Raw genomic sequence first — 21130 nt, forward strand, 5'->3', positions numbered from 1 at the left:
ATATATAGGTGTGTAGGTACTGTAAACGATATCTTCTTCTACAGACACATTCTCCCCGATGGCCGATCGCTTATTGCAAACGTGACTCAGAATCGTAAATGCGTAGAAAAGGCAGACGTTCTCGTATACAACGAGTTGCTTCGAGATATTAAAAAACTATCGTAAAGATGCCGAGTCCTTTACCCTCTCACCGTTTCTCTAACCTATCACCCGTAATATATCAGCTGTACCGGTGGTGGTGGTCAGAGTTTATGATACTTCTGCTTGAAATCTATAATGTTAATACAAAAACCTTAAACATATGAAGAGAACCAGTCCCGAATCGGTGATACCGAATTTGTACATTCGAAATCTTTCATTTAAAATATAAAAAACAAAACAATCCAGTTCGTTGTTCTCAATTTTAATTAATCATAAGTATCAAGATTCCATGTTTATTTATATTTCGAAGAAATAGAAAATAAATTACACATATATTTGCATAATCATCTTAATAATAATAACATTTCTTGTATTAAAAGAACTTTTATGAATGACTGTTAGGATTAGGCTTTTCAAACGAGTGAATAACATTGAGAACAAGTTATTCGTTTAATTTTCCTATTACTTTTAAAAGAGGAGTGATATCGATTATTGGTACAATATAAATTACACGGCATTTTTCACTGTCAATGAAAATAAACGAAGATCTTAAATATTTAATATTATTGTAACTGTTTAACGAATTCTCGTCACTTGAAAAATACAGGTAAAAGAGAAGGAACATTATATTTGAAGTGTTTTCTCTCTGACAATATCTTGCGCGTGATATTACACACACACACACACACGATCATGTTGTTTCTCTCTTTGTTTAAATACATTCACGTCTGTTCATCTTCAATAACGTTTTAACGTAGATATTGCACGATTATTTAGGGACAAGCAAGATAATCAAATGGGAAGTTGGTTTGAAAAGAGGATGAGGTTGGTTTTCGTCAGAAGAGGGGGGAGGGGGGGTAGGGGTGTGTGCTTTCGGAGCCGCGTATTAATTCGAGGGTAGGTAAGCAAGATTAAACGGAAAATGGGGTGAAGATAAATAGGAGAATAAAACGACACAAATTTGCGTGGGAGCTTTCGAAACGAGCTTCCTTTTGCAAAAACCTCTCTTTCTCTTAATACTTTGTTATTTTGTTCGAAATTGATTCGATGTTAGCTAGGCAAGCTTGCTTTATGAATAAATGAAATTCGCCAATGGCGGTTCTTTGGTATTAATGGCGAAGATTTCGTATAACGGTTTAAGTAGTTACAAGTTAAGAAAATATAGTACGTTATTACAAACAAAAGTGTTTCTCAATGTTTTTCGTTAGTAAAGTTGAACGGAAATATTTCAAGTAAAATATTTCATCCTCATCGTTTAATCGTACTCCTATTTCTAAAAAGGGAATAAACATAGAGAGAAAGAGAGAGAGAGAGAAGAATTCCGAGTCTCGAGTCGGATCAAAGCACTTCGTTAATCCGCGAAGTAGCACTAAATCCGGGAACGAAAGGAGAATTTACCGTGATAGAACGGCGCGTTTCTCGTCGTACAGAAGTTACAAATCAGGTTTCTACCTTCTACTCTCTCCTACTCCCTTTTCCATCTCTTTTTTCTCTCTTTCTCTTTATCTTTTTATCTGGCTCTCTTCTTTCTCACGGCCCTTCCTGATCCGCCTGCATGCACGTACTAACGTCGATTCAAACTTTCAAGCAGATAAGCACCGAATGGAAAGAGAAAGCAAAACGTAGTAAACAAAAGAATGGAAGGAGAAAAAAGAACGAAGATACATGAAAATAAAAAAGGAGAGAGAGAGAGAGAGAGAGAGAAAGAGAGAGAGATGAGCACATTTTCTGGGTGAGATGAATCGAAACTAACTTTCATAACAAGCAAAATATTCTTCTACCGTGTACGTGCACGTTTTGTCTGATGAAACATCAAAATCAACATTTATCGAAGTCCTTCAATGATGATATATTTTTATCCAAGAAAATAGAAAGAAAATGAGAAATGGGTTTGATATTCCAATGAAAAAAAGAAAATGTTTGTTTTTCTCTTTACATTATTAATTCTATCAATGAATTTATCTTAATCCTACATCTTGTTAACTTTACTTATTATTACAGACAACACCTTAAGCAAACTTAGAAATACAATGCCCCAATTCTCGATATCAATTATACATTCTATACGCGATCTTGTTGTAACTGTAATCCTGAAGAATATTTATCACGTGGGATAGCTAACATTCTTGCAAGTCTCTTTAAAGAAACTTTTTCTAACAGACGAAGTATTTACGACGAGGCATATCAAACATGACGACAGAGTTTTGTGTGGTTTCATGAAAGAAAACAAAAAGTAAAAGAGAGAGAGAGAGAGAGAGAAAAAAGACTATTTTACTGGGATCACGCTTATTCTACAGCACGATGAACATTTATCTTTCGCTAGGGTAGTAAATTTGGAGGGTGGTTGCAACCCCTAACACAGAGAACGGAAAGCGAATCGGAGATGTGCTATTCTTGTACTTTCGTTGCGAGAAATGGAAAAGTTTCAGACGATATAACCAAAATTTGGATTTTCACGTGATACCTTAAAGATATCATTCATTTTCTTGAAAAAAAAAAAATAAAATAAAATAAACTATCGCATATTTAATACTTCATAGAAATATACAATATTAATCAACGTTTAATATTAATTACAACAAATTTATAAAAAATGTCACACGATAGTCCATTTCTAAAGTTCGAAATAATAGACACTAGTCTAACGTAATCCTAGTATTTAGCAACATTCAATACATTTATCTTTCTTTTATATACTAAATCATTCTAAGTCGAATATAAGCAAGATAGTGGTTTCTTTTCCCCAGCCTTAAATAGGATAATATAGCGGATCGTAGAATTTCTTTAGCGGTTGAATTTTGAGACGATTTTCACACCGATCGATCGGTGGTACACTTAATGCAAATGCTATGTTAGATACATGAATGGTGTATATATGTATTAAGAATTCACGATCGTATACACTTAGTTGTTACGAACTAAGGCAGTAGTAGAATCGAAGAGTTAAGATTATGTAGTGCGTAGTGTTCGATCGATGTTTGAGAGACAGAAAAGGACATAGACAAGACAGATAGATAAGAAAGATAGAGAACGAAAGAGAGAGAGAGAGAGAGAAAGAGATAGAAACACGAGAGACGAGAGAGTTAGCTCGAATGGAGACTAGGCGAGACTGGATCTCGTTCGAACTTTAGTCCCACCTTAATCTAACTTTTCTACGAAGCACTTCTCAATGTTTTAATCGCTTCCATATTAGAAGCCGTCGAGCTGTCACGCGATGTATTTCCAATATCTTGTTGGCAAGAAGACAACGAGACGACGGAAAAGTTTCTACTACGCCAAGGATTAAAGGAAAAAAAAAGAGATTCGATAGACGTGTACATTCTCATTTATCCACTTATTTTCTAAAGGAAAGATCAATTTAATAAGCGTACTGGTACAAGTCAGCTAGATAATGTGAACGTATTAATTAATGAAATAACATTACCGGTAATAACTACGGAAGTAAGATCGTTCCTTTGGAAAATACCATGTAAACTAATTCTCCTAGTTAAACAACGATACGCGATAATTAAGTAATGAAGTTCTTTCTAATGATACTTTGATAATAATTAAAAATTTTATACATATATATATATATATATATATATATATATATATGTGTGTGTAAAGCTGTATCTATGATAATGCAAAAATATGACAAATATTACGATCCGTTTTAACGATGAATTAATTTCGAAACGATCACATACAAAGATACGTAAATGTATTTTCCAAAGATACAAATACCCATGTACCCGTTCTCCGGATATTTAGTTCGCGCTCGCGAACCGTTGCGGCAACAGCTTCTCGTTCAATGAGCGAATTGGACCATTGAGTCTGACCCCGTGAGCGTAGGTAGCCGGTGTTACGGTGAAACATATGCAAAACTGCGGTCGGAAAATTTGGCTTGAACGTTGGAACAATTCAATGAGATTTACTGTACCTGTTTATATATATATACATTCAAGGCGCATGCGTATCGACATACACACAAACAGTTAAAGCTTTTAAGTATCAAGAATACATAGATTGAAGTATATCTTAATGTATAATATTATATTGTACGGTGTATTTCGGAGAATGCATTTAAATAAATGCAAGTACATCGTACGACTATCTTTCTCACTGATTCACCACCTCCTTTTCTTAATTTCTTTCTCTATATTTAATACGCAATAAATAATCAATTCTATCTCGCAAATGTAAAGCTTCTAATGTGAAAGGAATATAATATGTGATAAAAATAAAAAGATCGTGAGTTACGATCATCGATCAATACCAATATATATATATATATAATAATACATAAGTTGGATAGCTGCTTGCTTTTTTTCATAACAGACGAGACTTACGTATTTATGTATTACTATTTTATTAGCAATAGCTTCGATCTCATCTATCAAGGTGACTGTAATTAAATATCTTCTACTTGACTGTCAGTAGTCAGTCAAGAGTGTATGGATAACGAGTGGTATTCATTCGAGTAGAGAAGAAATACGGTGGGACGAAAGAAAAAGAGAAAAATTAATACAGATTGAATTACAAACGACTAGTACACGTGCCTATAGGTAAGAAGAAGAAGAAACATGCATATGTACGTGTAGTACGTACGTATATTTGTTTTCGAGAACACTTATTGCGAACGAAGAAGATATGCACAACGATATCAATTTAAAATATGATTTTACCAAAGAATACGTACTGCCGATTCGTATCTTCGTGTTAGAAGATATCGGACTGATGAAAACACAATACGGTTTGTCTTCCACATTTTTCCAAATATCGGCTTTTTTCCAAACTATTTCACGCTGATCGGATTTTTCCATCTCCTAGCGTCCACTTTTTCCAATGCGAAAACATCTACACGAATATCTGCAGGTATTTGTAACAATTCGTACGAACTGGATCCATTCGATAAGTTTCGTGGAAAAGCAGATTTCAAATATATTCAAGCCTGTTTTCATGCGGTCTTTTTTTTCGTGCGATTTTTTTTTATGCTTTATATAGTAAAAAAAAGAAATGTCAATCTAAATGCATATTATATTATAAAAAGTAACAAAAAGTAAGAAATTTGAAGATTATTTTGCCATAAAGTTGACCAAATTTATACGACGAGTCATTGGCTGGTTTCTGAGATAATTAATATTGTCGTAATTATTTAAGACAAAAACTTAAGTGTGATAGTGACGTTACAAATTACGTAAAGAATTCTACTGATGACCAAAAAGAACCTGATTCTATGACAGAAAATAACATTTATATATTATAGATAAATTTTGAAAATTGTCATATGTTATATAATGTATAAGTTAACAATATTTTCAAATATTCTCATATATAAATTAATTAGAAAAGCAATTTCTAATTACAAATATGTTATGAACAATACTTATAAAGTTTCGGAATATTTTTTTTGTGCGTTTTCTTTTATTCGATCCTCCTATTCCCTGTTCAAAAACAGGTTTGAGTGTACATGAATTACTTTTATATATATATATATATATATATGTTCTCGAATCCATTCTTTTGCTTTTTATTTTAATTTAATATTTTTTTTTTTTTATTTTTCAACGAGTTGATTATCGACCGAACAAATAACGAGAAAACTTGCTAGAATTTCCCGCTGTGTGTAGGGCAAAAAAAAAAAAGGGAATTCTCGCGTTCGTAGCTCGGCTTTAGACCATCATTACGATGATTCATTTTGATCGTCAACGCGAACTACCCACATGGAGGAGGGCCGACAACATAACAACGACGACGACGAAGAAAATGATGACGAAGAGCCGACTAAGAAAACAAGCGCTCTCGTATGGCCTCATTCCGTATTGTACAAACAGAAAGCAGAGAGACTATACACATCTGCGAGTGCGTACTATGATTATGTTCAGAAGCAAGGTCGTTGCTACAAGAGCTACATATAATGTGCGATCAAAGCAAAACCACGTTCACAAGTACACGGTTCTCGTTCTTCTGTCATCGTTCAATCGAATGGAAATTAAAGTTGAACATACGTAATTTCAATTTTTCTCAATTATATACGAAATCAAAATAATTCGAGAGGTTGAAGAAATTTCAGAAATTCAATAACGGTCAGCCATATCGTTTTGGACAGCTCTAGGATTTAACGATTTCCAATAAAATGAAAGACAATTAATTTTTCTAATTTCTGAAAGAAAAAAAAAATCTTTTAATAAAAAACAGCTTCAAATTTTTTATCATTCTTTTACATTTATTATTTTTCAAACCATACAGTTTAGATTTTGAATTTCATTGAAGATATATCATGCTAATAATTTCAATTATAACTTGACGTAAATGTATACTGTCAACAGAGAGATATCATGATATATTAGTTTGATCAATAAAAAGTTTGTAATGAGAATGAAATGACAAAGCAAATTTTCAAAGCAACGAGAAAGTATTCAAAAGACTTATGATAAAATAAGTCGATAATCCCGAGTCATATTATACAACGTTTGAGCTATTCTCTCGATAAATATAAACGTATATATAGGTATATACACACACATACACATACATATACGTATTTATATACTTTAAGATAGTCTGCTATGTTTCATTTACAAGATTCGCCAGTCAACGAGAGATAATTGTTTGAAATTATCATGTCGGCTATGATCGTTTGTAATAGTAAAGATTCAAATTCTCCAATAAGATTTTCTCGAAGATAAGGCAAGATTTGAGCATCGAAGGAATTTCAGGAATATTCATGGCACATTACCGAGTTCTCTCGAAAACGTGTCTACGATCATGGTCGATGTAAATTCCAGGACCACTCGTGCGGCCAAACTGGTTTCGATCTTCCCTTCTAATTTTTAATAGAACGATATTATCGTATGAAAAGGTAGAACGAATACGTTGAAAATATAGATGGTTTAGCTTCAAAAGAACTACATAAGGATTCTTCTATAAGACCGGTGCTGACTATATATATATATATATATTATACCGAGAGATCGTACGATGATAATCGTTGAAATTAATATTTCTCTACTTTATTTTTCGATGACATTATGAAGATAATCATATTTTCTTAAAAGCATATTAGTTCTATTTATATTTGTTCTAAATAAGATTAAAGTGAGATATTTAAATTAATGTTATCCATTAAAACTAACTATAAAAGATCAACACATTACTTTTAAGGATGTATTTTTAAAATTGTCGTTAAAAAAAGAATAAATTTGTGGGGTTCAGACAGAGAAAAATATAACTGACCGATAAAATACGAAGGACAAATATAACAGACTGAAAGTATAATTATTGAACTGAGAACTAAGGACTAAGGAACCGATACAGACAGATATACAGACTGATACAGATTAAGAACTAATAGACTAAAGACTCTCACATATTTATATCATAAATGAGTAACACCCCTTCGGAGAGGGAAGGAGATTTTGAATACTATCGACCAATAGCAGAAGGATCCTCCCCCCATAGTCAACCGATGGGTACAGCTTTTGTTTTTGATAAAGATCGTAGTGAAAGCATGCATAAAGGAATTTCGTTTTTTTAACAACGGAATATCATTTCCCCCCAATCTTCGAGTGGAGTTTCTTTTCACTAAGAGATCGATAGCGTAATCAAACAGGAAATAAAATAAATGAAGAACTAAATATTAATTTTATCGTCTACAAATTGTATGTTTAAATAAAATGGTTTATAAATATAATAAAGTAATATATTTAGAGCAACTAAATAAGAAATGTACGGTAATATTTTCATTACTCCTATTTTGTTAAATGGTATCTATTGGGGGGGACAAAAAAAATATTAAAAAAAACTCTGTCGTCAATGTCTATCAAACTTTAAATGATTTTTAGTTTCTTGAATTTTTACCCTGGCATAGTTTAGAAAAAGCTCGCGGTCGAGATTAAATCCATCAACGTTTACAGAGATTGTCCCTGAGACCGCTAGAAGCTCTTGTTATCCATTTCAAAACTGCCGGTCAATATTTCATAGTACTTTTTTCTCTCCTGTATTAATACCGAAACGTTACATTGATAACATACAGTTTTAAAGGATGCATCGTTCTGCAAACGAAAAAATAGCTTTACAACTGATATGTAAAATTCGATTACAGAATATAACATTTTACGGGATATTCACAGGGGTTCACGAAAGAATGAATAATATGCCCAACTTAGTTTTGCATTTAATAAAAGAACCAACGACGGTAGAGAAGGAAAAAATTAGAAATTATATTTAAAATTTCACCTCTTGAGTAATACTATGTTTAAATCCTTTAACATTGCAAAGTATAACGTTGTAATTCAAACGAATAGGTCATAATTGGATATCGGTGAATCGAAATGAAACAAAAATAATGCTGCTGCTTTCAAATGCACCTGTTTGTACATGCTTTTTTACGTACGTCGTTAAATATATCGAATAAGATCGAAAAAAATTTGAATAAACCGAAACTTCCTTTACTTTTTATCCTGACTCTCTCTCTCAGCATTGATCACATTATATTCCCTAACCTCGAGAAAATCTGTGGAAAACTGACACGAGCCGTAGGAGGAGAAGCTTCGAAGAGTAATCGTTATGCGTGGCACGATAATCGACCATAAGTCGATTATATTACGAACGCATGATGAGCGTTGTAAATCTTGTCGGTGGTGGTATAATGTTCACGACGTGACGATATTAAAAATTCATCGTCTTCTCAAACCACTCGACGACGTATTCCTTTTATCTTTTCTTCATTTTCCTTGCTTTGTAAAAAATTAAACGAACAAGGTAGGAGTATTTAAAAACGTCCGAATATGTGTGCCACCTAGTTAACGCCCCTTTCTTCTCATTTTACTCTTCGTTACCTATTCCTTCATCTTTTTTACATTTTGTCAGAGGAAGAGAAGGTAATATAAGTGAAAAATGAAAGGAAAAATAGTTAACGACGTCACCACATTCACCGTACATACATCAATCATATTACCGTTTCCTATCTTCTCTTTTATTTCATGTTAAAAATTTAAGTTGGTTAATTTCCGTTCTTGATGCAACGAATCGTATTATTTTATTTTTATTTTTAATTTTCTCCATTCGAAGAAATCGGTTGTTGAACTTTCCAACATTTGATTGCTTATAAGGCTGAAATATTATTCGCATCGTTGCTTCCTTTCTCTTCCTTTCTGACGTAAAAATTTCAAGAGAGGGATAGATAAAGCGAAAATAGAGACGGTCCGTGTTAGATTTCTGTTTAGATTAATAATTTTTCAAAATATCACGTAAAATTTCTAAATGATTTTTATTGTTAAACATCGAAATAATTTGAATAAAAATCGAATTACATTTGTTATAACAAAAAAAAAAAACAAAAAATGATCAAAATAATAATGTTTATTTCCTCTTCCATGGAGAAAGGTAAATTTTTTTAAATAGAAGACGAAGGAAACGTAAAAATATTGAATTTATGAAAGGAAATCGAGAACGACGTTGCAGTAAGAAACTTTTTACAATGACGGTCTGCAAACTTTGGTGAAACTAATTCCTTGAAAGGGCGCGTAGAAAATTCACGAGGAAATTCGTATGGTCAATTTTTCGCAATATTTTATTGTCACGAAGAAACGGGGGAGGGAGGGGGGGGGGGGAAAGAAAGAAAGAAAAAGAACAAATATGTAAACTTAATCCATTCATGTAATATTTTAAATAAATACTTAATATATTCTATACCATAATACTTCTTGACGGGTCTTAAAATTTCATATAATACTTCTTAACTCAGAATCAAGCATAAACCAAACGCGAATGCTTTTCATGTTAATCTTTTATAGTTTCCGGATTTTATACTTATTGTCAGACTTTGCCAATTTCTATGCATAAATATGGCAATTTGCAATCTACACCCACACCCACCCCCCAACAACGTTTTCATCGTCATCGATTAATGAACTTCCTACTATACTCCAACTAACTTCAACAAACACTTAGCCTTAATTTATACGCGATACGTAATGGGTACAGAAGTGAGCTTAAGGGTGAGTGAGTGAGAGAGAGAGAGAGAGAGATGATAAGATAGTTGTAGAAGCATGAAACTAAACCATCTCAAATTTTTGTTATCAACTACCTCAAGATTACGAAAATGGATGAAGACAAAAAATGGAGAAACTTTTTCACTGATCTTCTCTATTCAAAAGTAATTTTTCCGTTGTAACATTTAAAATTCTTTATACCAAGGCCCGAGCTAGAGGATGTCTCATAAGAAGTCTCCGTAGTCTTGGTAAGCCAGTCGATATAAATTCAAAGTAACTCTCTTGAAATACCCTTTTCGCCGCACGTACTACCGCCGCCTCGAGAGACAGCGTATTAGGTGGTCGTACTACATAATGCGATAGTTTCGTCCGCCTATTACGGTGACGCGTGACGAGATGCGTGATCCTCCTCTCGCGCACGTTTCATCGTCTCTTTATTATTCCTATCGCTTGATGGATTTACCCTCTTCTCTTTTTCCCACTCCTAATCTTCAATAAGAGAAGATCTCTCCCTAATATGTTTACTACTACTGACTAAAACTTTTACCGAATTTCACTTTCATTTAATCTAACAAGTGAAATTATAAGCAAAACTCTCTATCTCTCGAATTATGCGTCGATATATATATATATTTTTTTTTAGGGAAAGAATTTCTTTGCTATTTGCTTAAGGATCTTATGAATTTTAAGATGCTTGAGAATTCTCTTGGTATCTAAAGTTTAAAGGAAAATCTCGGATGCGATCCTCGTTGTTTCACCCATGTCAGGGGTAATGTGTGACGCACGACTTGTGAAGGGTGTAAAAAAAAACAGTATTGTGAAAGAATGAAATAGCAAAAAAAAAAATAAATGAAAACTTAATTGAAAAAAATAAATTGGAAAAAAAATGAGTGGCGGAATGCTAATGAATTTTCGATTCGACTGCGCGCATTATGATGCACTCGATAGAACGGATTTGGGATACGTGAGCACATTAAAATATGTGTGTTCACGAATAATAGTCAAACAACTGCAATATATTGATGTATAGTCGTATCATTTGAAATTGCAATGTATGTATCATATATGCACCGGCACGATTAACGCATGCACATGGTCTTTCGTTACTTTATTACTATAAACGCATTATAAACGCATTATAAATGAATTATAAACGGGATACAATTGATGGATTATAATTCCCAAAATTGTGCTATTTCGTTTCATCTCATGAAAATACACAATTAAAATATCTACTCATCTTTTTTAGAATTTAACGAAAAAAAGATGGCCACACGCACATACACTAAATTATACAAATATTATAAACCATTTTTATTCCTTACGATTTATTCATAATAAAAACAGGTATTTTTAAGACTCAAGAATGTTTGAAGGGTTCATAGAATGGTATGTGTGAACAATACATTTCTGAGAATATTTCGGTTTAGAACTACGTAAAGATTGTATCTAAAAATACACCGAAAGAATGTCCAAGTAAGTATAGTCCTGAATGACAAGGGATACACCCAGGTAAAAGACCAAAATTCTTCTGTATGGTTTTTCTTTAGCAAATGATCCTACGATGTGAATAGATAAAGTTCGAACGTTCTCTAAAAATACTTTCTAGTGAAATAACATATAAGAGAGAAAAAATAGAAGAAGTAAAGTATGACAGTTGAAAACAGTAAGGAATAGAAAGAATAAACAGTAAAATTTGGTAAAAGAAAGAATAGAAGGAAATATTTGCTAAAATGCAGTTATATAAACATCATTATGGAATAATACTTTAGAGCATTGATTAATTAATTTATTTATTTTGTATTATGTTCATTAGAAAACTTCATCTTTATAATTGTTAAAAGAAGGAAATTTACTTTTCGTTTAAGTTTTTTACATATGTTCATAAATATGTTTGCGTATTAAATACTAGCATCGTTCGTATTATAAAATCAAATTTTGTAAGATCTACATTATTTTACGTGAACAAATGAAAGAACAAACGTAGATAAGTTAAATATTCTTTCAAGAAATAGCTACATATCTTTATACATATATACGTATATGCATCCACGTATATATATATATTATATTTCATATATATGTATGTACATATAAAGTTGATACATATGAAAAGCTGAGATGTTGTTACAGGATTTTCTTTCGTAAGGCATGAAATATCTATCCATCCGAGCAAGTATCCATCCATCCATCCTTCCTTCCTTCCTTCTTTCTTTCCTTTACATCCTTCTCCTATCCATGGTATGAGATTGCATGAGGGAAATTGTGCTGGTGCGATATGGGATACGGAATATTTTTATTCCTTCGTACGATTACACCATTCAACGTTGAATTATTTTCAAAGACTGACTCTGGACGAAGACCAAAAATAAAAGGGTTAAAAAAAAAAAAAGAAAATAAAGAAAAGAGTGTGTAGGAGGATATAGAAGAAAAAGAAGAAGAAGAAGAAAAAAAAAGTAAATAAATAAAAAAAATAAGTACGTAGAGAAAATACGGTTTAGTTCTTCGCGACTTATGCACTGGTAAATACAAAACGTCGTATTCGATTCCCTTCAAAGATAAGAAGGTAAATGCGCGCGGGCGTTCGCGCGCATGGCTTACAAGTCACCGAGAGTTGGAAGAACGGAACGAGAAAATAAAAGAAAAAGAAACGACTCATTTCTCCTTAAGAGGAAAGGAGAAAGAAGAGCGTTCTCTTTCAACTTCGTGACACGAACCATTACCTCACACACGTCGAGAGAGTAGTCAACGGTGGATGAAAAGAAAAAGACAAAGAGAGAGAGAAAGAGAGAGAAGGAGAGAGAACGAAAGAAAGAAAATACACGAAGCGGTGGCTGCGAGCCGCTGCTTTTCACGACGCGACACGCACGAACGTTCGGACACCGAATGGATTTTAAAAGGCAATGAGTCAGACGATTCTTCTCGGAAAGTTGATACTATTCCGGCATGAATGAAAAAAAAAAAAAAAGAAAATATCAATGTAATTATGCGTCAGTGATTACTCTTCATCTATGAAGGAATCCTTTCCCTCTCTTTTTTTTCCTATTTTTATCATCTTATGGAAAGTGAAGCATTTTTCCAGATAATTTTTAATCATCACAGCATCGATGTTTGATTAAAACAGATACTTCATACATTAGCAAAAGGAATAGATTAATATGTCTCGTAATTATTCGATTTCGACGTGATATATAACTTTTTACTATAAAAAAAAAAAAAAAATCAATATAAATCTACATTAGATTTCATAATGAATAAGAGACCGTCATTTGTGAAAATGAACATCATGCAAGAATGAGTGTACGCGTGGAGAAAAATATTAGTCATGGCCATGAATATTCGAAAAATATTTACTTCGATTAAATTCATGGTGTATTACGTTACTCATACATATTTATATACTTACATTTATGCAATACGAAATAACCGTCACGCTTAAAACACGCTTTTCGAGATGATCCAATCGGAGTATGAAATGCTTATTAAATAGCGAATACATTAAATGAATTAACAAATCACTGATCCATCGTTGAACACAAATCGAAACAAGTTTATCATATTATTCATTTCAAAATCATCCCTTCGAACAAAACTATTCCAACAAAATATAAAAATGAATCATATTTATCCGATCATAGAATTTTTGATCCAAGAAACAAAATATCTTTCTTAGCAACATTACAAAGAATACATATATGTATTTATGGTGTTAGATACGCACGCAAAATATCCTGAAATCTTCTCTTGTGACACATATTCGGTTTCTTCAGCCACGTATCTACGCTCTGTACATAGCTTTCGGCGACAGATTTATAGAGATTTTGCGTCCTGTAAAAAATCCACCTTCTTTCCCTCTTTCATCTCTTCTTTCTTTCTTTCTCTTCAAGGCAAAAGCTTTTTTCAGAATAGATATCTCTAAGGACACGTTAAAATCCAACGTGACGTATGAGCGAATATTACCACATTCGCGACCTGGCCGATCTATGTAAAAGGAAAAAAAAAAAGCTCGTATTCTCGTAAAATTTTCAAAACTTCAACGAAAAAGAGAAAGAGAGAGAGAATCAGCTAAGAATTTTTCAACATGTGATATTTCTTTCTATGTGAAAAAATAATGATGCGCGAAGATCGTGTTCCCTTTTTTATCCTTCGTTGTTAATTTTTCTTTTTTGATTAGTTTCATGTAGCGAGAAAAAGAGAGGGTGGATGAGGAACAAGGAAATATCGAACGTATCCTTTCTCTCGAAATTATCGAAACTAAAAATCGTAACAATATAAAGGTATCACGTGTACAAAGGAATCTCTTCTCGAAGCCTTCACCTTAGCATAGAATCTTCTCTCTTTCTCTTTTACACATTCTCATTGGATGCATTCACCACTCCTGACACCAACACCGACGACCACGAAGACGACGACCACGAAGACGACGACGACGAAGACGACGACTGAACATTTCTCCAAGGGTCACGTTCGAAGCTGATTTATGTCGACGGGATAACGATGCTAGAATATGTGAAAAGTCGTAAAAGAAATTCGATCTGCCAAAAAAGAAAGAAGGGGAAGCTCAAAGAAAAGAAGAGATCGGTGTCGCCATTAAGCGTTATCGTTCGATAGGTCGTATGTGACAAATGTTGGTGAAAAATCGGTGAACCGACCAATTATGGGCGAGTTTGGTTGGATGCTTTCTGACTATCGGTTTGAAACTTTATTATCCTTACCATGAACACCGATCCTTTTTTTACCTTTTCTATGTAGTAAGATTCAACGAGCGGAGAAAAAATATTAGCACGACCCAAGAGGAATCCTCTCTCCTATCGTAGCTTTTAGTTGAATCATTTTTACGTCAAGAGGAAAAAAGAACAAGAGAGAGAGAGAGCGATATATATTATATGTATATATAATATATATATATAGAAAAAGAGACTAATCGATTTGACCTAGCTATCGTAATGGAAATTAAAAGCGGCGATATTAAATTCTTTTGATAATTTTCGTTAGAGCTCGACCATAGCTCGACGAAGAGGCACTCAACAAAGATATATACATACGTACATTACGTATACATACAAACGTAGGTCGCCTTTCGGAGTATGGGCCTGGATCCGGTTCGCCTCTTCTCGTGTCGAAGGAGAGAAAGACGGATAGTACTTTGTGCAAGGGACGAGAGCAAGGGGGACGAGTACAGAACCAACTCGATCGCGATCTTAAAGATCGTTGACCGTGACGATTCGTTGCTCGCTATACTCCTTCGATTATTCCTCGCACATTTCTTCGTTGATTTATATGTGCATGTATCTCCCTTAACGCTAACTGCATCGAATCGTTAAGTAGAACACGAGATCTTCTAAGGTGTTGCATATTATTATGCTATAAATTCAAAGGATATCAGTAATCCACCAGATGAAAAGCATTTCGATGCATTTCAATACATTTATGAATTTCCATAATATAACTTGAAAAGACGTATATATATCCCTATATTCACAACGCATGATTTGAAATATAAATCAGTTATTAAAGTAATCTATTATTTTTTCCCTCTACATAGACGATTATTATATTATTCAAGTTTTGTTAACGTTCATTTGTGATGTGAGTTAATATTATTCAAATTTGATAAAGAATGCATACTAATTAAATTAACATTCTTACTTACTATGCAGAAAAACAAATAAGAATGTTCTCTCTTTTTCTTCTACAGACGAAATTTTTAATATCAAATTATCCAAGCTCTTGTTCAACGAGCCATAGATTAAATGTAGTCACGTAAATATGAAATTAAAGGGTAAGCCAATTTGCAAGTAGAGGGATAATATATATATATATATATATATATATATATATATATATATATATATATATATGTAGAAAGGAAGAAAAGTTTATTTCTTTCTCATTGGTACCTTTGCAAGTAACTTCCTTTTGAACCAACCCTACAACAAACCTAAACCTTTTTTCCTTTCCTAACCTCGACCTACGATCACAAGGAAATTCTTCCTCTGCCCATCGTAACTTTCGACAAATGGAACACACGAAAAACTAATCACGTAGCAATCAACAAAATCGAATAGCAATCGATTTTAAAGATTCAAAAAACACGAATGACAAGCACTAACCAAACCAACGAAAATGAACTATCCTACTTTCTGTTAAAAAAAAAAAAAAAACCAATGAAAATATTAAAAATAAAATTAAAATTAAAAATCAAATTTGACACAATGTTAAAAATCAAAATGTTTTTTTTTAATATTCTAAACGATGAGAATAGACAATGTTTTAGAATCAATGCTGCTAACAATGACCATGTTTTCCGGAACAAAAAAAGAAAGAAAAACTAGTTTCAGTGGATACCGACAACACAAAAAAGTTCTTGCGATAGAACTAGTGGTTATCTTAAAAAAAAAAAAATAAAACAATGGTATAACTCGAGGAAATATTTTTAAAAACAAAAATATATTTCAATATTATCTTTCGAAATAACTTTAATGAGCTAAGAATTATCATCGTTTCATTAGTTTCAACAAAAAGCTAAATAACAGCACAAGTCTTTAAACTATCTCCAGTTCATGTTTCAACGGTCGATCATAAAGATTTTCAGAGTATCATATGGAACCAAGGTCTCGATCTTGAGAAGAAAAATAGGACTAAAAGAAAATTAAATGGGGAACAATATAAGACGAAGAGATCTGTTCGCTTGGGTCTTCCCTCAACATGCTGCACGAGATTCCATTCCAAAGTAGTCCCGTTCACACGCTGCGAAGGTAGGATCGAGAGTTGGGTTACGACCTCGTGTGACACGGACACGGACACGGGAATAGCAAGGCAAGGTAGGCCCAGCTTCGAAGTTGACTCCTTGTTCGCGTGTCCCAAGGAAACCTCAAACGGCATTTTCTTACCGACCAAGGAGAAGATCGTGGATAGAAGGAATAAGATGGAAAGAATATGAGAGAGAAAAGGAAAGAAGAAAAACAAAATAAACCGAAGAGGATCCATTCGGTTACTACCATAAATGGCAACTTCTCCAAACTTCTTTCTTCTTTCAACTTTCTCCTTTATCCGTTCAGTCATTCTCTTTCACTTAACTCTTTATTTAGTATCGTTGCATTGTTGCAACAAAATCTAAGTCCCACACTTTTGCGAGATCGTTAATGTTTCACTCTAAATATATTATGGTGGAGTACTCACCTTGAATGAATATAAGCAGTCCGTGCAAGTAAAGTTTAGTATCCTTTGACCTATTCTTCTGTCTTTTTCTTTTTCACCCTTATTTTCTTCCTTGTTCACAAGGAACAAAGCTGCACGCGCACCAGCTGCGAGGACACCAAGAAGCACGACCGTTGAAAAACTCTAAGAAAACTCGGCTAAAACTTGGCACTCTATCTATCCATCTATCTCTTTTTTTTTTTTTTTTACTTCGTTTCTTCTGTCAAAAAAAAAACTCGCTTCAGGCTTATCTCACACACCGTCATAGGTCGTATTGTACTACTATCCACCTCCTCATGCTCCAAAGCGCATAGCCTCGAGCTGAGATCGTTCTAATAGAGAAAAGAAATAGGAGGAGGAGGAGGAGGAGAGGAGAAGAAGGAAGAAAAAAAAATAAGAAGGAGAAGAAGAAAAAGAAAAGATTAGAAGGAACGCTCGAAATCACGTGGTCTTGTGTTGCGTTAAATACACAAAGAGAGATCGTTCGAAGGAGAGTGACGCTAAACTTTCGAAAGGAAAAGGGAAGGGCCTTGGAAAGGGAACAAGAAGAAAAGGAAGATTTTCTACGGAGAGATAGAATATTTTATTATCTCTCTTTCCTTTTCTATCTTTGTTTATTTCTTTTCTTTTTTTTTTTTTTACTATCCTTTTAAAAGAAATATTTTTTTTGTCACATAACACACTACTTAAACAAGAAATAATATTACACTTTGAACATCCTTTTCTCTCTCTCTCTCTCTCTTAATCTCTCTCTCTCTCTCTCTCTTTCTTTCTCTGCCGTTCTTCGTAAAACTCGTAATAATTTTGTCGAAAGAGAATAATATAATATTTTGATTATTACGGAAATGGGAAAAAAAATAATAAAAGACAGACACACGTCTTTATCAATAAAACAATGCGCGAATAAAAACGCGTGCGGATATAGAACGCGTAGACGCGCGGAAGTTAAGCGACGCGCGCGCGACCCACGCGCAAACGAGACTCGGAAAGACTGAACGTAAAGCGTCGATCGAGCCTCACGCTCGCGATCGATGCGCTCCTATCGGTAGACCGGTGTACTAATTGTGAGCCTTCGAAGAAATCTCTCACTTAGCCTCTGTCAAAAGTATTATTCTATATGCGTGCATGATGTGGCTTCGATTTTCTGTATACACATTTTTAAACATTATTAAGATCTTAATTTTTGGAATTTTTTCTAAAAAATAAAAAAATAAAAAAGAAGAAGAAGAAGAAAGAAGAATGAAACATTACTAATGGAGTAAGAGAAAATCCAAGAAGATTAACGAGAAAGATGATGAGTTCCGTTCGCGTTTTGATTGGTACTCTACAAATAATTAGTTTCTTTGTACGTAATGGAAGATATTTCTGTTGAATTTGTTGTAAAAATAATTTCAAACGAAATTATGTTGTTATTTGTTTTTTTCATTTCATTTTATATATTTTATTTTATTTTTTTTAACATTGAATCCGATAATTACTTTCTTCTTTAATCGTAGCTTTAATTGAAATTTTTAAATAGATAAGTTTTGATCGTAACATTAGAATATATAAATAAATCTTTTCCTCCCCCCCCCGAATGTTTATTTTTTCCTTTTTATAGAATACCTTCGATATTAAAACTCAATTGAACATCAAGTTTGAAACAAATCGCAGGTCGTTTTGAAACTCTTCGATCATCGCGTGTCCTCTGGGACGTTTTTAACAAATCTCAACTAATCATGACGTATTTACGTCCTTGGTCACACAGTGACAACAATTAAAGACTTTTTGATAGAAGCCATTTATTTAAAAAAGTAGAAAGCGAATGCTAGCACGAAGGACAGTTGGTTTCAAAGAAATGAAACTACTTCTATAGATCTTTTCTACGGTTATAAGTATTATATAAGATAAGAATGTGTTTTTCTTTCAATGCTTCTAGTCGCACATACACATACAAACACACACATACATTATGTACAAGTTATGATTTGTATGAAAAAGAGGGAGAGAGGCACAGACATAGAAAAAGAGAAGAAATAACCGGTCTATTCTATAAACGTGAACGGAAGTTACAAAAGCGTTTTTCTTGAAAATAAAAAAAATAGTATACGAACAAAATTGAGAGGGGAAATTTAACAATAGTTTCGTTTCTCGTTGAGGTCTTGCATCGTGTAATAAAGAAAGAAATCTACATCCATTACAGAAGAGATAATTAGTATATATTTACTTATTTACGTGAATAGGTATATGGTAACAGCTGTTAACGATGCAGTATGTTTTAAATACAAATGTAGTATCAAGTTGTACCAAGTTGAAACGATCAATATTGAATATTTTTATACTTAACAACTTTTAAGTAATCCTTATATAAAATCTGTAACAATACCATTAAATATGTTAACGATACGTTTTAATTAGATTAACAAGAGAAACTTCGTCATAATATAATATTCATTTAATAACATAAACGTTTAATTTTTTTAAGTGATGCATATCATCCATACTATTGAAAGTTTCTGTTTCTTTGGTATGAAAACTTGACCGATTTTGTGTAGAATTATTTTAGATGCTGCTGCAAGCAAACGTGAAAGTCTAAACTAATCGCGTAGAGCTCGATAATTTATTCCAACTTAAGGCGTTGAAATTGGATGTATTCGAGAAGCGAAGGAAACAAAAAACACCTTCAAACACTTCTCCAGATTCTTTTGATATTCTTCATCCTGTTTTTCCACTTTGCTATTTCGTTGGGTGTTGAGAATAATTAATTACAATTTATTTAGAAAGTTTTTGAAATAGAATAATTAAACTTTAAAACGCAATTCTCTTTTTTATTTACTCTTTAAATTAGTTACGATGTAATTTTTATCAACAATAAATCTTCATTTATTATTACAAATTATTATATTAATAAATCTCATTATATTTCATCTTTTTACACAATCGTTTAATTCAATTGAATTCTTTTACTGATTAAACATTTATATAGGTATATATATATATATACGTTGTTTTTTAACTTTGTTGACTCAAATAGCGGTATGTATCGGAAACGTGACACGATAAACAAAGGACACGAAAAGCCATGCGTCGAAAGAGGGTGGGATAAGTAATTAAAACTCTAAAGTTCACGTTCTGGCGTCTGCTCTTCGATAGACAGATGTTGAAAATCGAGGGCTGAATTAATTGAACGTACCTATTGCTTGCTTATTTCTTCTTTCTCCTCCCCTCTCTCAGCCTCTGTTTCTTTCTCTTTTTCTCTCTCACTTGTCCTGCCTTTCTGTTTCTCTCACTCTCTTTGCTCTTGGTCCCCATCTTTTGGAGTCACGTGACTTGAAGTATAACCAGCTTTTGCTTTCTTCTCTTCAGCAATAATAGAATACAGACAATGAACGTTATTGTGAGCCCTTCGGATTTCCGTTCTTTATAAAGTTCGATAAAAATAAGTCGACGTTGTCGTCGTCATCATCATCATCATCATCTTGTCAACCATTTAGATTAAACTAATCAAATTCAATCAACCGACGAGCAATTAAACTCGATCATGTGTTTTTACATATGAAGATGAAGGAAGATGAAAGAACATTTGTTCTATTTCTTCAAATTTTATTTAGAAAATAAACATCATGAATTTCCAGATATTTCGAATAATGTTAAACGGTTAGTATAAAATTGTTTATAAAAAAATAGAAATGGATTTTAAAGAGAAATAACATTTCATGTGATCATAATAACTGGGTAGCGATAAATACGACTTATTAAGATCAATTGAGTTAAATTACGTTTTATTAATACTGCTTTTTCTCTATCTCTCTTTTTCATTGTCATTTCCCCTT

General features: G+C 33.0%; 1 long non-coding RNA gene across 1 annotated transcript in view; it reads right to left on the reverse strand.

The window, feature by feature from the left end:
• The window catches only part of LOC149030788 (uncharacterized), a 144300-nt gene extending 125996 nt beyond the window's left edge, over window positions 1-18304 (reverse strand). The window contains exon 1 of the long non-coding RNA XR_016178369.1: window positions 17301-18304. This is a non-coding gene — a long non-coding RNA (uncharacterized LOC149030788). The remainder of the gene's footprint in view (window positions 1-17300) is intronic.
• Between the last annotated feature and the right edge of the window lie 2826 nt (window positions 18305-21130).

The sequence above is a fragment of the Polistes dominula genome, unplaced genomic scaffold (genome assembly GCF_049000335.1).
Source record: "Polistes dominula isolate Pdom_NZ unplaced genomic scaffold, Pdom_raw_medaka contig_24, whole genome shotgun sequence".
NCBI classification, from domain to species: domain Eukaryota; kingdom Metazoa; phylum Arthropoda; class Insecta; order Hymenoptera; family Vespidae; genus Polistes; species Polistes dominula.